Source organism: Camelus bactrianus, chromosome 34, assembly GCF_048773025.1.
Source record: "Camelus bactrianus isolate YW-2024 breed Bactrian camel chromosome 34, ASM4877302v1, whole genome shotgun sequence".
Taxonomy (NCBI): domain Eukaryota; kingdom Metazoa; phylum Chordata; class Mammalia; order Artiodactyla; family Camelidae; genus Camelus; species Camelus bactrianus.
In genome coordinates this window covers 17,607,948-17,623,333 of record NC_133572.1, presented here as the reverse complement: position 1 = coordinate 17,623,333, position 15,386 = coordinate 17,607,948, and the positions used below count along the sequence as shown (strand labels likewise).

General features: G+C 40.4%; 1 protein-coding gene across 8 annotated transcripts in view; it reads right to left on the bottom strand.

Moving 5' to 3' along the window:
- Window positions 1-15,386, bottom strand: part of PPFIBP1 (PPFIA binding protein 1) — a 153,590-nt gene that overhangs the window by 92,956 nt on the left and 45,248 nt on the right. For 5 of the 8 annotated variants that reach the window (XM_074357518.1, XM_074357516.1, XM_074357520.1 and 2 more), the window contains one exon: window positions 8,575-8,670. The gene's annotated coding sequence lies outside the window, so the exon portion shown is untranslated. Of the gene's footprint in view, window positions 1-6,662; window positions 6,926-8,574; window positions 8,671-13,073; window positions 13,204-15,386 lie in introns of those variants that run through there. The other 3 variants (XM_074357522.1, XM_074357519.1, XM_074357523.1) reach the window with 3 other exon arrangements.

Here is a 15,386-nt window from a genome sequence, read left to right as displayed (position 1 = left end):
AAAAAGCCCACTTTTCTAAGAAAATAATCTGTTCTTTAATTTCTAAAAATTTATAAACAGTAAGATCATTTAAGTCCCACCAAATTATCCAAAACTTCTGAGAATGCCCCAGGGTCCCTGTTTCCCTTTGCAAAAGCTGTTCCTTCCTCCAACAGGGAATAACTTCCGGACATCAGTGCACCAGAAGCCAGCTTCCCTGCTCCAGGAATTCCACACTTTAGAACCAGAAGCATTAATGGAGAGTTCTATCCTGTCCTCTTGACTCTCTCCCAAGGTTGACATAGTGTTTACTTATTAAACAAAACAGTCATCCAAACAGAGATCTGTTGAAAAGCTTCCAAGCAAGAGGAGAGGCCATGGCAAGGATGAGGAACAGCTAATCAGAAACCAAGGGCAAGAAACGCTGGGTCCAAAATAAATATAGTACAAAATGCCCAGAACAGCCCAGAAAGACAGCTGATGATTTTTTTTTCTGAAATCTCTTAATATCACAGTATCAAATGGCACAAGTATCTAACACCAAGCACATAATTACTACCATGAAGGTAAAGGAATAAAGTAAAAACCAACACGCAAACAAGAAGAGATGATGGTGTAACAATAACTCGTGTTTGAAATACAAACTAAAATGCAACTACCATATCATACTTGGGAGTTAATCATTGGCAGGGATCACATCTCAGGTCAACGCAATGGTCACGGGAAGCTGTCTAAGGCTATTTCAAGCTCTGAAAGCAACCGTTAATTTCTAAGGAGATAGCATGTATTGTTTTTTGCCTGAAGACTTAACTGAATCCCGCTGCACTGGCTATAAAATGCCACACCCCAAATTTAAGCCTTCTTTTGGTTGGAGCAGCTCTGGGCTGTGATCTGACAAGGAGAGGCCAGCATTATGGTGCACAAGGAACACAGAACACACCCTGGGGACTCAACCTCATTTCTGCGATTATGATGCACGAAGCTTTGGGCTGCTGCTGAATAACAGATTTAAGAACGATAGAAATCTCTTCTCCCACTTCCTCACTCCCAAAGCGATGGAGAGGCTTCGCTGATTGAAATTCTGGTGCCAGAACCCAGGTTTCTCTAAAATATCGCAATATTAAACCGTAGATCCAATAAGCGAGAGTCAAAATTCCCTTGACCCTCTTCTTCCTTCTTACAACACTGCTGAGACTACACAACTGAGTGCCATCAGAGGTGCCAAGGCCTCCTCATTAAAGGCAGAAACGCACGGTGACTTGAGAGAAACGCATGCCGCCTGTGCAGCTACAGAGCCAGCATCTGCACCACCCCACCACATATTTTGATTATTTGTTAAATCTGTAAAATGTCCTTTCTGTCTGTCTACAGTTTCGCTCTTGCATATCTGTAGTAAGGAGAGAAAAAGTCAAAGGCGCTGACTGCCAGTTTCCCACGAGGCAAGGAGAAAACAAGCAAGGAAAAGGGAGAAAAAAAGAAAAAAGGGGAAAAAAGGGAAAGAGGGAAAAAAGGGGGGAAAAGGGAAAAAGGGGAATAAAAAGGAAGAAAAAAAAAAGGGCTGGCTGTGGGCTTTGGTAAGTGGGGCACAGAGCTCTGAGCGGCCCTCCAAACCCCATCCCTGCGCTCACACACACGGAAGCATCTGTTTGAAGGAACAGCTCCAGAAGCCGAACTAAATCCCCATTTGATTGTAAGGGTGAGGGTCGCTGTTTGGTAAAGGAGGGAGAGGTTACTAGAGGGAAGAAAAACAAAAAGGAAGAAGTTTCCTAAGTTTCATAAAGAAAAGAGATTCATTTACATATTATCTCAAGTGATGATGAGCCAGGGAAGCCTGAGACAAAACCGCCCATGTGGCCCATGACTCCAAATAAGGCAGCCATTCCCCAGGCAGTGTGTCCGGAAGGTTTAGCACGGATTGCCTGGAATAAAGAATGTTAGGTCCCACCAAAAGGAAAAAAAAAAAAAGGGAGAGGGTATAGCTCAGTGGTAGAGCGCATGCTCAGCCTGCACAAGGTCCTGGGTTCGACCCCCAGTACCTCCTCTAAGAATAAATAAATAAATGAACCTAATTACCTCCCCCACCCCACCCCCCAAAAAATAGAATGTCAGGTCCACGATATGTAGTCAGGAGACCTCAGAGCCCATGTAATAATTAAAGTGACAGAGATGGCAAGAAGGGTATGGAAGAAAAGGCACAAAGGGACAGAGCTGTTGTGGATGCTTTTCTTCAGGGATGACATTATCTCAGCTGCTCAGAAACCACCGCACGCCCAGGTGGAGTGACCACGTGGGCAGGCCTGAGTGATGACTGGCCATCCCCACGGCCTTCCTCGGCCTCGAGAAGAGAAGGCAGGGACCAGGCCAGGCGAGAAGCCCCACCTCATTCCTCTGCCTGGGTCCACTCGGCCTCAAAAGCAGAACTGGACAGCTTTCACCATCATCACCGGTGACCTCAAGGACAATTGCCACACCAGAGAGACTCGGGTGTGGCCTGGGCTCTGGGGCAAACAGTATTTCCATTTGCCAATTGCTAGAACATCCAAATGGCTCGAAGTACAAATATTCCAAAGTTTCCAGTTTACTTTAATTCCTTCCTATATGTCCTCTTGTATCAGCTTCTTACAGATACCCTTGGGTATAAGAGGACAGAGGTCAGAACTTAAAAGTCATTAAGTGAGAACACTATCGAGGATTCTTATTTTATTCATTCAACTGAACCCAGTATTTCATTTCAATGCTAATTTTTCAATATCGTTTTTCAAATAAATATTTTCTTCAACGTCTGGAACAACAAAACAAACCCAAATTTAATGTGTGACACTCCCAACTGTGTGACTGTACCGTGAGAACCGAGAATTTAAATAGAGACATGAGATAAAGCCAGACACACCTTTCGTAATCCAGCTATGCCATGTATTTAATGCAATGTCTTGAATATTTCTTTTTGTAGTTTAACAAAAATACAAACATCCTTTAATGGATAAAGCAAGTGTATGTGAGCTAGTTAAAGTAGGGGTTGGTGAGAAAATGAATTTATATATACTCACACAGCCTTAAATCAGTCACAACCATCTGGTCACCTGTTTTGGGGGGGGTTGTGTGTATATATATACATATATATTTTTTTTTTATTGACATATAGTCAGTTTACAATGTGTCAATTTCCAGTGTACAGCATAATGCTTCAGTCATACGTGAATATACATATATTCATTTTCACATTCTCTTTCACCATTAAGTTACTACAAGATATTGAATCTAGTTCCCTGTGCTGTACGGTATGAACTTGTTGTTTATCTGTTTTATATATATCAGTTAGTATGTGCAAATCTCTACTCCCAATTTATCCCTTCCCGTCACCCTCCCCACCGGTAACCACAAGTTTGTTCTCTATGTCTGGGAGTCTGTTTCTGTTTTGCAAATAAAGTTTGTCTTTTTTTTTTTTTTTTTAAGATTCCGCATATAAATTGTATCATGTGGTATTTCTCTTTCTGGCTTATTTCACTTAGAATGACCATCTCCAGGTCCATCCATGTTGCTGCAAATGGCATTATTTTATTCTTTTTTATGGCTGAGTAGCATTCCATTGTATAAATATACCACAGCTTCTTTACCCAGCCATCTGTCAATGGACATTTAGGTTGTTTCCATGTCTTGGCTATTGTATACAGTGCTGTTATGAACACTGGGGTGCATGTATCTTTTTGAATTAAGGTTCCCTCTGGATATATGACCAGAAGTGGGATTGCTGGATCATATGATAAGTCTGTTTTTAGTTTTTTGAGGAATCTCCATACTGTTTTCCGTAATGGATACACCAAACTACGTTCCCACCAGCAGTGTAGGAGGGTTCCTTTTTCTCCACAGCCTCTCCAGCATTTATTGTTTGTGGACTTTTGAATGATGGTCATTCTGACTGGTGGGAGGTGATACCTCACTGTAGTTTTGATTTGCATTTCTCTGATAATTAGTGATATTGAGCATTTTTTCATGTGCCTATTGGCCATTTGTATGTTTTCACTGGAGAATTGTTTGTTTAGGACTTCTGCTCATTTTTGGATTGGGTTGTTTGGTTTTTTTCTTATTAAGTTGTATGAGCTGTTTATATATTCTGGAGATTAAGCACTTGTCAGTCTCATCTTTTGCAAAACTTTTCTCCTATTCTGTAGGTCTTTTGTTTTGCTTATGGTTTCCTTTGCTGCGCAAAAGTTTATAAGTTTAATTAGGTCCTATTTGTTTATTTTTGCTCTTATTTCTATTGCCTGGGTACCTGCCCTAGGAGAACACTGCTGAGATTTATGTCAGAGAATGTTTTGCCTATGTTTTCTTCTAAGAGGTTTATAGTGTCTTATCTTATGTTTAAGTTTTTAAGCCATTTTGTGTTTATTTTTTTATGTATGGTGTAAGGGAGTGTTCTAACTTCACTGCTTTACATGCTGCTGTCCAGTTTTCCTAACACCATTTGCTGAAGAGACTGTCTTTACTCCATTGTATGTTCTTGCCTCCTTTGTCAAAGATTAATTGATCAAAAGTTTGTGGGTTTATTTCTGGGTTCTATATCCTGCTAAATTGGTCCATATGTCTGTTTTTGTATCAATACCATGCTGTTTTGATTTCTGTAGCTCTGTAATATTGTCTGAAGGCTGTTATTCCTGCAGCTTCCTTCTTTTTCTTCAGTATTGCTTTGGCAATTCTGGGTCTTTTGTGATTTCATATAAATTTTATGATTATTTGTTCCAGTTCTGTGAAAAACTGTCCTGGGGAATTTGATAGGGATGGCATTAAATCTGTGGTCATCTGTTTTTTATCTGCTGCGGACATTAACAATTTTGTGAACTGAGGTCACATCTTAAAACTATTCCTTCCCCTACTATCATAAGTGCCAAAATCTGTTGTCACAAAAACTTTCGCCTTGTGATCAACCCATGAAAGAATACAACATTTAGAAAAACGCAACTACACCCAAAACCAGGTATTATTACTTTTAGAGACTTCACAGAATTCCCTTGTGCCTCAAAGTCCCCATCTAACCTTCTGATTTTACAGATGAGAAAGCTGAGACCCAGGATTAATCATATACCTTAAGTTCCACAGTTAATTAGTAGAGAAGTCAGCACTAGAATTTCAGAGTCTTGGGTCAAATGTTCTCTTTGACTCAATTCATTCTAAAAGTTTCTCTTCTTTTCTCTTTTTAAAATTAGTTTACAGTGCTGTGTCAATTTCTGATGTACAACATGTTTCAGTCATACATATACATACATATATTCCTTTTCATATTCTTTTTCATTATAGGTTACTACAAGATACTGAATACAGTTCCCTGCACTATACAGTAGAAACCTGTTGTTTATTTAATTTTATATATAGTAATCAGTATCTGCAAATCTCGAACTCCCAATTTATCCCTTCCCACTCCCTTTCCCCTCTGGTAACCATAAGTTTGTTTTTTATGTCTGTGTGTCTGTTTCTGTTTTGTAAATAAGTTCATTTGTATCTAAAAGTTTCTCTTTTAGAACACTGGATTATTCACTTGTTAGATCATAATCTCACCGAGGGCAAAATGAAGCTTCATCTACACCATATGCCCCAATGGCTGGGCCAGAATTCACCAACAGGTGGAAAGATGTCCCCAACCATGGCCAGCTGGAACAGACACCCTGTACCAGCTGTGTCTGTAGTCAATCACCCACAAGCCTCTCTCCAAAGCTCCCTGGTAAATAAGGACACTTGTTTGCAAAATGCTTGGCAAGGATTGAGAGCACACTACAGAAATTATTTTCCTCTGTGCAAAACGACCCAGCTTTCCTGTGAATCTCAGCTCCTCTGGCTGCTTCTTGAACACACTGAGTAAAGCAGTTCCAACAGCCAAGAGTGTCTTCACTGACTCAGCCTGGGGAGGGACCTGCCAAGGACACAGGGACAAATGTTTCCCTTCATCTTTCCTCTGAGTTTCAGCTTAAGGCGGGGCAAGTAGGAAAATATTTTTGTTAGTGTAGGAAAATATTTTTGTTAGTGTTCACCGTATTTAAAAAAGAAACTAAGTGAATCTCTTATGTTTAAAAAATGATCTGAAAACTTCTACAAAGTATCAGAGACAGAGCCAAACAGGTAATATCAGTAATAACAAAAATCAGAAAAAGAGTAAAAATAATGGTTCTTATTTTTAGTGTCAGCACCATTCGGCCAGCAGCATACTCGTGCAGCAGATTGTCACAGCAAAGCTGCAAGGCAGGCATAACAATAGCCCCATTTCACAGATCAGGAAGCTGACACGCAGAAATCGTGGGGAAAGAAGGTGGTGGAGCTGTGATCCTGTATTTGTTCAGAATATATTCCTAGTTTGGTGATTTTGCTAAGTTCATTCTTGTCTCAAATACTTTACAGACTGCTTTTTCAAAGCTTCCTCAAAACAAACGTTAGACTTAATAAATTCGCTCAAAAATAGCCTTGAGGTCTCCAGCTTCCTTGCTCAGATCAATTTTTATTTCTTTGTTCGGTCTCCTAGACTCTTCAGTCCCCTGAGCTGATTCTTCCTCTAGGTTGTTGCTTTTCCGGGCTCCTGATCTGGCTGGTGACAACCTCCTGTTTCTAGGGGAGCCCAGACGCACCTGTCTTCCAGATCAATTTTCTCTTCCTCTTCATAATCCCTTCCTGAACCCAGTCTGGTCACATCATACACTTACCAGAGAGAGCTTCCAGCGGCCACAGCCCCAGAGAGTAACCTACGAAGACGTCTTCATCTGTTCCTGACAGCGAGCTCAGAACTTCACGCTGAAGCAGACACACCACCCGCCCACCTAAAATCAACTTGTCTGCTTTCAAAGATGTTTACTTCAACATCATTCCACAGGGCTGCTGAGTCCAAATTACTGAGCAGTCCCTGAACAAAATACAGTCATCGCCAAAAGATATGCACAGAATCATTCACTGGAGCGCCATCTGTAATACATCCAAACTGGAAACCACCCAAATGGCCAGCGACTATAAAACAAATATACAACTGAATACCATGATAGTAAGGAGCATGAAAAAAATCAACCATCTGCATTGTCAGAGATGAATCACGAATGTAATAAGCAAAATAAGCCAGGCACAGAAGAATATATACCATATGATTCTATTTATATAAACTTTAACAACAGGCAAAACTATCAACAGCATTAGAAATCAGGAAATTGGTTACTCCTGGGAGCATTAGGGGAGGAGAGCTCTGGGATGCTGGTAATTTTCTGTTAATCTTGGGCTGGTTACACAGATGTGTCCACTTTGTGACAATCAGTCCATAAAGTCATCCACTTTTTTTTTAGGTTTTTTTGGGGGGTGGGTAATTTGGTTTATTTATTTATTTTTAGAGGAGGTCCTGGGGATTGAACCCGGGACCTCGTGCATGCCAAGCCTGTGCTCTACCACTTGGGCTATAGCCTCCCCACTAAGCCATCCACTTACGATGCATGCACTTTGCTTTGTGTATAAGATACTTCAACAGAAAGCTGACCGAAAGAGACCCTGGAGGACACCTGGTCTGCTCCCCTTGTCAGCATACAAGTAACTGCTTCCTGTAGATGTGAAATATCTCAAAGGCACACAGGAAATCCATGAAAAGGCTGGGTCTAGACACTGGATCTCAACTTCCCATCCAGGTACCAAAGCTACCTCTCAAACTTGGGAGGATGTTTCTCTGAACTTCCTTCCTTGCTGTGACTATAGCCAAGGTTTAGAAGGATTAGGATCACATTCCCCTCAGGAACATAACCCGGAAGGTTCCGGGCTCCTACCAACAACGGTGCCAGGATGAGCATTTAAACGCTATTGGAATACGGCAAATCAGAGAAGTCACACGGCATTGTGTTCACACCCTAGATTCTTCCCTTTCCTGGCTGCATGATCGTCTGCACGCTCCCTCCCTCTCTCTGAACTTCAGCATCCTCATCTGAGTCCCCGAAATATCAACTCCCACTTTGCAAGGTTGCCACAAGGGTTATGAGGTAACAGTGTCAGAGCAGTGCCTGGCACGTGGCAAGCACTCAGAAAAAGTATTCATTGAGTGAATATTGCTTGAACTGAATTAGTCAAGTGCCTGTCACTTAATTGAAGTTGAATAAATAGTTAAGTATTATTCTCATTACTCAGCAAGAGAAACAGCGAGAAAAGGAGTAAATAAGCTTACACAAAAACACCTCATTTTTCTAAGCCTACGGGATCATTAACGGGTCGACCTACAATTCTCACTGACTTACAGGAGGCACTAAAACGATCTGCGGGGCAAAGAGCAATAAAGGATTTAAGAAAAGGGCAGTGCTTTTTAAGTGCTACCAGGTCTGTGTTTTCCTTCTCGGTGCCAAGCAGAGATTTGCTCACTGACTGTCACAACATGTCTAAGTTCCACAGGCACCTATGTTAGTCACGTGACTTTTAGAATTAAAACATTTTTAAAGACGGGGGTGGGTGATAAATTCTCATAGTCTTAATGAGTACACTATACAGTCTAGTAACTTTACGACTGGGAAAAAATGCAAACACTGAGCGGACAGAGAGGTAATTACAGGCTTTAAAAGATGCCACAAATGAACAGTGGTGAGGAGGGAGTTCACTTACGTTCTAAAAAGCCAAGTTTAATGCTGATTTTTTTTCTTCAGCTCTTCAAATCTTCCATGTACTTCTTAGCAATCTGATCCATTAAGTTGTTTTAGGCTGAAAAGAAATATAAAAAAGATAAATTAAAACTAACTTCAAATTAGAAGTCAATTAGATGGTAAATTAGTTTCTCAGCAAAGAACATCAAACTAGATAACACATGTGCAATTAAAAACCATAAAATATGTTAAGGACCAGTAGATTTAACTAACTTCCTTCCATCTCTCATTCCGTTGTTCCTTCCGCCTCCCTATCACCCCTCCCCACCTAGCTCTTTCCTTACTTCCTCAGTTACCGGACAACCTCAAATATTCCTTGAAGCCTGAACTTCAGCAGAAAACCATCATCATTAATTTTTACAGCACAAAGTACCTGGCTCACTATAAAATACACTGTAGAGTTAGGTACTCTCTGTCTGCTGAGTACATGAATGAACCATAGTTTACCAATATTTAGTTAAGGTTAAAAAAGTGAGGAAATTTATTCTCTTCGTGCCCAAGAAAAATACATAGACATTATATAGAAACATATACAGTGTTTTTTAGACTTGCTTGTTTTTAATTGCTGGGGGTTTTTTATTTGAAGTATAGTTAGTTACAATGTATCAATTTCTGATGTACAGCATAATGTTTCAGTCATACATACACATACATATATTCATTTTCATATTCTTTTTCATTATAGGCTACAAGATATTGATTATCATTCCCTGTGCTACACAGAAGAAAATTTTTTAAATCTATTTTATCTGTAGCAGTTAATATTTGAATGTCTGTTTTTTAGACCTGTGATTCTGATTCCCCTATCTCTTTTAAATAACATATACTTGGGAAAAAAATTCCCAGTAATATGTATATGGGCATGTATATCCTCACCATCATAGCAGTAAAGGAGATTTTGGTGGTGAGGAAATATTTAGGAATAGTGGAAGTTCCTTTTGAGGTGCTCATTCTTCAAAGACTTCATAACTACCTCCACCTCCCAAGAAAGCTGAGTATCTCCAAGTTGAATACTAGAGACGTCACCTCACATGTGTTTTTCAAACGTATATAAGACCGGGGCCAGTCCTAGACAAAACTGTGAAATAGGAAGCATAGCTGCTTCCTTCTCTCTGCCCTTTTGAGAAGTCAGTGACCCCAGATGTTTAATTAAGTAGAGAAGCAACAAGATCAGCTCCAAGATTCCAACAACTTAATGGATGTGCTTCTTGAGAACATTTTCATTTAAAAGAAAAAAAAAGCTTGAGAAGAGGCAGGTGCTTAACACTGAAAATAAAACACGTTACTGACAATGGAATTTAGGTATGAATGGGGGATAGAGGTTGTCTTGAAGGAATTTCTCAAGTTAAGTTTCTGTTCATTTCAGCCTCCCCTAAAACCAGCTTCATGTATGACCAATTTATACACACCAGTCCAGGCAAATTTTAAGCAAATGACGCACAAAGAGGCAAGCCTGATTTTTAAAAAGAGTGCTCCAGAAGTAAACACATGTTAATCAGCAGTTTTCAACGCGAGTGTCTAGGAACCCTACCCCATGGGTGATTTTAAGAATGGAAGCAGGCAGAGCTGGGGGGAGGGTGGTAGTGGATGGAGCAATCTCCCCTTTATCTGTTTTATATTTTGATCCAAGATTTGGCTGGAGGATTGGTTCCTTGAGCTGCTTATAAAAGGGTTCAAACTAAACGGGTGATTCCATTAAAAGCTAGGGCAGAAATCACAATGAGCTCTAAACATAGCTGATCTAGAACCATAATCACCCTCCAAATCCAACCACCATTTCTAACAGAGACTTGATGGGAAAATGTGAGTTCCAGCCTGGGTCCCAGAGCACAGGTCGGCCCAGGCCTGAGCAGGCAGGAGCCAGGCCTTGCCTTCCTTCCCACCCAGTGCCCTGGAACAAAGAGCGGAATGTGGGACCTCTGCGCCGCTGTGAGGGCCGAGCTGCCAGCGAGGGGTCGAGACTAGGGTGAGGAGGGCCGGTGGATATTCCAGAGGCTGGGAAACAGGAGGCCCCAGCAGGGAGCAAGATGCAGAGGCTCCTGGGAGCCAGTCACTCCCCCACTCCAGGCCCTGCCCCACCCCATCAGCCTCCTTGCTAGAAATTACATGTGCAAAGTTTAGGTACTTCACACATCAGGGCCACTTACATCTGTAAGAGCCAGTTCCAAGCAACACATACAATTAGAAAATGACTTTTTTTTTTTTTTAAAGTCTTATAAGAAAGTGTTGCCTGAACTTGCTCCAGAGGAATTTCATGTTAACTAAGAGGCACTAAGGATATTCAATCCCTCCCTGAGCACAGAACTCTGATTATCTGGCCCAACCGGGACTGAATACATAAAAAACATTTATAAACATGAACCATTAGATTTTTTTTTTGACTTCCCATCGTGAGCCTGGTTTAAGTAAGTCAAAGCTATCCTTTGTTGTACAGTTTTGATCGAATTCAAGAGGCTTTAGTCGCTTCCTCAGAAACAGACATAAGCTATAAATACGCACTAACCAACACAGCCAACCACTCACAGAAAGGCTCGCTGACAAGCTTAATTTAAAAAGAACACGTTATTAAACTGAAAAGTAAGCCATAAAAAAAAATCTAACCCCATGCAAACCACATTCCTAGTACAAAAACCCTAGTGTAATGACAAGGATAACTACAAAACTTTTTCTATGACTCACAAACCTTTCCTATATAGAGATCACAAAAAACCAAAAAACAAAAAGACAAAAAACAGCCTGTATGTGCATCCGTATAATAAAACAAATCCTTAACACCCTGCCCAAATCTCCGATTTCAACTACCAAGAAAATTCTCCAAGCCACTAAGTAAGTGACTTCTGTACATCGCTTCGAGCTGGAAAACACATTTATTACTACTGCCTGTTTTCCAAATCCCTTTGATCTTGTACAGCATGGCCATCAGAGCTGAGTAACATGCGAGACCAATAATCATTAGAAGTGAAGCTACTGTTTATTATAATAACGCCATACTTCGTACTTGAAACAGAATCCAAAGTCTCTACTCACGTTAGACTTAAGTGTCTACAGCAGGAGGCAGGGCAAGTGCTGTCTGCCATCTGTTTTCATAAAGTTTTATTGGCACACAGCCATCCTCATTTGTTTACATATTGTCTGTGGCTGCTTTTGCAAGACACGATGACAGAGCTGAGTAGTTGCAACAGAGACAGTAAGTAAGGTCTGCAGAACATAAAATATGAATTATCTGATCTGGCCCTTTAAGAAAAAGTTTGCTGACCTCTGGTCTAGGAAACAAATCCTAAAATGAGAAATAATAACCCTGGTGTAGTCATCTCACTGGGTGACTCCCTAAGTCATTTCACCTTTAGCTGTTTTAATTGTCTTACTTACAACACAACAACAGGTCGTCTTTATTGGGAACCTATGTACCAGGCACTATTCTAGCGGCTTTACTTTTAGTAAATGGACAAAATATTCATTCATTTAATTCTGGCGAAAATCCTGTGAGGTAAGTAAGTGATTATCCCCATCTTATGGATAAGGAAAACTAAGGCAGAGGGGTTAAATAACTTGCTTAAGGTCACACCACTGTTAAGTGGAAAAGTTAGGATCAGAACTCAGGCAACCTAGGTCCCAAGCTGGTATTATTCATCTCTGTGCTGTACTGATTATTATTTTAATTTCATAAAAGTTGTAGATAATAAAAGGAAATCTCAAAAGGTTTGTGAGAAATGTTGGGCAAGCCAGTAAAGTGCACCCCTGTGCACTTTAGGTTTAGGATAAGATACCTAAAATGATAAGATAAACGAACTTCCATAGACTTTTAAGAGCCTTCCGATTCCAAGATCAGAGCTAACCTTGGGGTATGGGGGATACAAAAGCCCACGATACTCTTTATTTTCTTTACCACAAGCAATCAAACGATCAAAAGAACTGACCAATGTCTATCTTTCCCTCGGTAAATGAGGCCTCTCCAGGCAGTTCCGGCCCTTCAGAAAGCCTTCAGGATACTTACCAGAGAGACGCTAATTCTTCCAAATGTGTTCCCATTGCATCTTATTCTCCACCTGGTTTCCATCTGGGAAAAGGCTCAGGGAGCACCAACAGAAACTATGGAATGACTGCTCTTCATCGCCTGGAAAGGGAGCTCTGTCCAGACCTCAACTGTCACGTGGTCCAGGGAAGTGTCCCCTTAACTGAGTCATCCCCACCACTTCCTGAAGTTCTCCAGGATGTCTGGAGGAAACGTGTCACCTAAACATGACTCAGTGCTCTTCCGTACTGAGACAGGTTTCCACGACCCAAATAAAGTGAGGGGAAAACACATTGCTCAATTACTCAGCATCAGTTTCACATTTAGATAGAGATGGTCTTGGCCAAATTTCTAATTAGGCTAATCATTAGTTAGTTTCCCATGTCTGCAGAGTCAAGTCCAAATCCTTGAGTATGACATTTAAGACCTTCCTCATTTTCATTCCTTACCTACTTTTCCAATCTTCCTCCTTCTGTTTTTGGTCTTTCGCGTAACCAGGATGGCCTGTTTCCTCAGCACGTGATGTCTACTCCTGCTTCTAAGGATATACTCACTCCTTACTCTATTTCCTCTTCTACTGCCTTCATCACATCCAGGGTACAGGCCAGATCGCTGTGTTAAACACTGTAGGATATAATTTGTATCTCCTGTGAGTGTTGAACCCTCATGATCTAGCAGGGTAAACAAGTACACAGAAGACTAAACTAAGGCTGTGTTTTAAAGGTTCCACGAGGAGGTGGGTATAGCTCAGTGGTAGAGCACATGCTTAGCATGCACAAGGTCCTGGGTTCAATCCCCGGTATCCCCATCAAAAAAAAAAAAAAAAAAAAAGAATAAAATAAAATTGATTTAAAAAAAAAAAGGTTCAAAGCACTACAGGACTCTGATGAGGGGATCTAAAAAGACTTTAGAGAGAGGCCATCACTGTGGTGGACCTTGAAGGATGGGAGAACCTTACAGTAGTCAAGTTTATAAAGTTGTAGGACAAAGGTTTACACCATAAACTTCAAAGCCAGACAGACATGGGTCCAAAATGCTGGCTCCCTTTGACTGGAAAGCTCCCTTTGAGTGGAAACAGAGTATGCAAGAATTACAACCAAGTAACTCAGGTTGATGCCTAACCACGCTCAAAACTATATCTGCAGCCAGTTCTTACGTCCTGCTCCAATAATAAAGCCTTTTATATTATGTCCCTTTGTAGACCTCCCCTTCCTTGCCAACAGCATTTCGTATTTCGACACATTCGTTCATCCTGGCGTCTGATCACACATTGGTTTTCACTGTTTAAATATTCCCAAAGTATGTTTTGCCTCCTCAATGAGACTTTGTTACCAAAGAATAGATTCTTTCAAAGAGACCCTCGGCATTTTCAAATTTTAGGTTCAAGGTGCCCGACAAGTAAGGCTAGTTGAGCTGAGAAGCAAATGTAAATTACAAGTTTGGGCTGTTTGGCTGGTTAGTTACAGGGGGCCCAGTCAACCATGAACATCTGTATTCCAACACGGCTTTGTTTTCTGCCTATCCAGCAACTCATATGAACAGATTTAAAACTTCTTTCTTTGTGGAATGATCAGACAAAAGCCAAGGGCGAGGACGAGTGATAGAAGCAAAAATCAAATTAAGCAGTACAAGAAAGTGATGGCTCTTAGCCAAAAAATAAGAAATAAAATAAAGAAGTTAAAGAGTTGAAGAAATTATATGTTACAGTATATTTGCAAATCTGAGGCTGGACAAAGGGCTTTGGACTAATCCCTTATGTGTTAAAGGGGTTAAGTGTACAGTTTTTTTGTGTGTTCTCACAGTACTAAACACTGTAAATACCAGCTGAATGAATAATCTCATCATCTCCATTGTCCCAAAGTCCTCAGTGAACCCATTTTCCATGCCAAAATCAAATTCAATACAGTCAAATTTCCCTCAAAGTTCCAAAATTTGATTATTCACAATGTCTGTTGACATATTACATCAAATAAGGGTCACATATTTTTAAACTGACATGTTGCTTCATAATCATATTTGTAGTGGTTAGTAATGGCTTGCCTTTTTTTCTTTTAATTCTAAAGTTTTGTGCCCAGCTTTGCCAATACTGGCAAATTATTTTATCCCCCACGGAAAGAACTTAACTAAAAGATTCTAAGCAGTTTCGGAATTCAAAAGTGGTTACTCTTTGCAAGTTTTTACTGAATTGATTGGAATGATTAGTCAGGCACAAAGGTTTTTTTTTTTGGTGGGGGTGGGGGGGTAATTATGTTTATTTACTTATTTTTAATAGAGGTACTAGGGCTTGAACCCAGGACCTCGTGCATGCTAGGCGTGCACTCTGCCACTGGGCTACACCTTCCCCCACAAGTCAGCCATAAAGTTTTATACAAAAATAAACAGGTACATGCCATGGGGCAGTATGCTGGGGGTTGGGGTGAGAGAATGAACACAGTTGAACTTCCAAGCCCGCTGATTTTCTTTTGTGACAAATACTCTAAACTTTTTTTAATGACAAATACCATGGACCATAGCAAAAATTTTACATAACATGTTAAAACTTCATATGAAAATATTATGAACTATAATGCAAAATCTGCATTTTCTACATACATTTAAAGAATGGATTTTAATTGGGGGCCAGAATTTTAGAGTAGATGTTCCCATTATTTGCACACTACTTGAAGCTTGGGGGTAGTTTGGTAGAAATCAGAGATTGCTAACTACAGTCAGCTGTGTCCTCAGAGGGAACAATATTCTATAAATGCTCTAAAATATGCCCT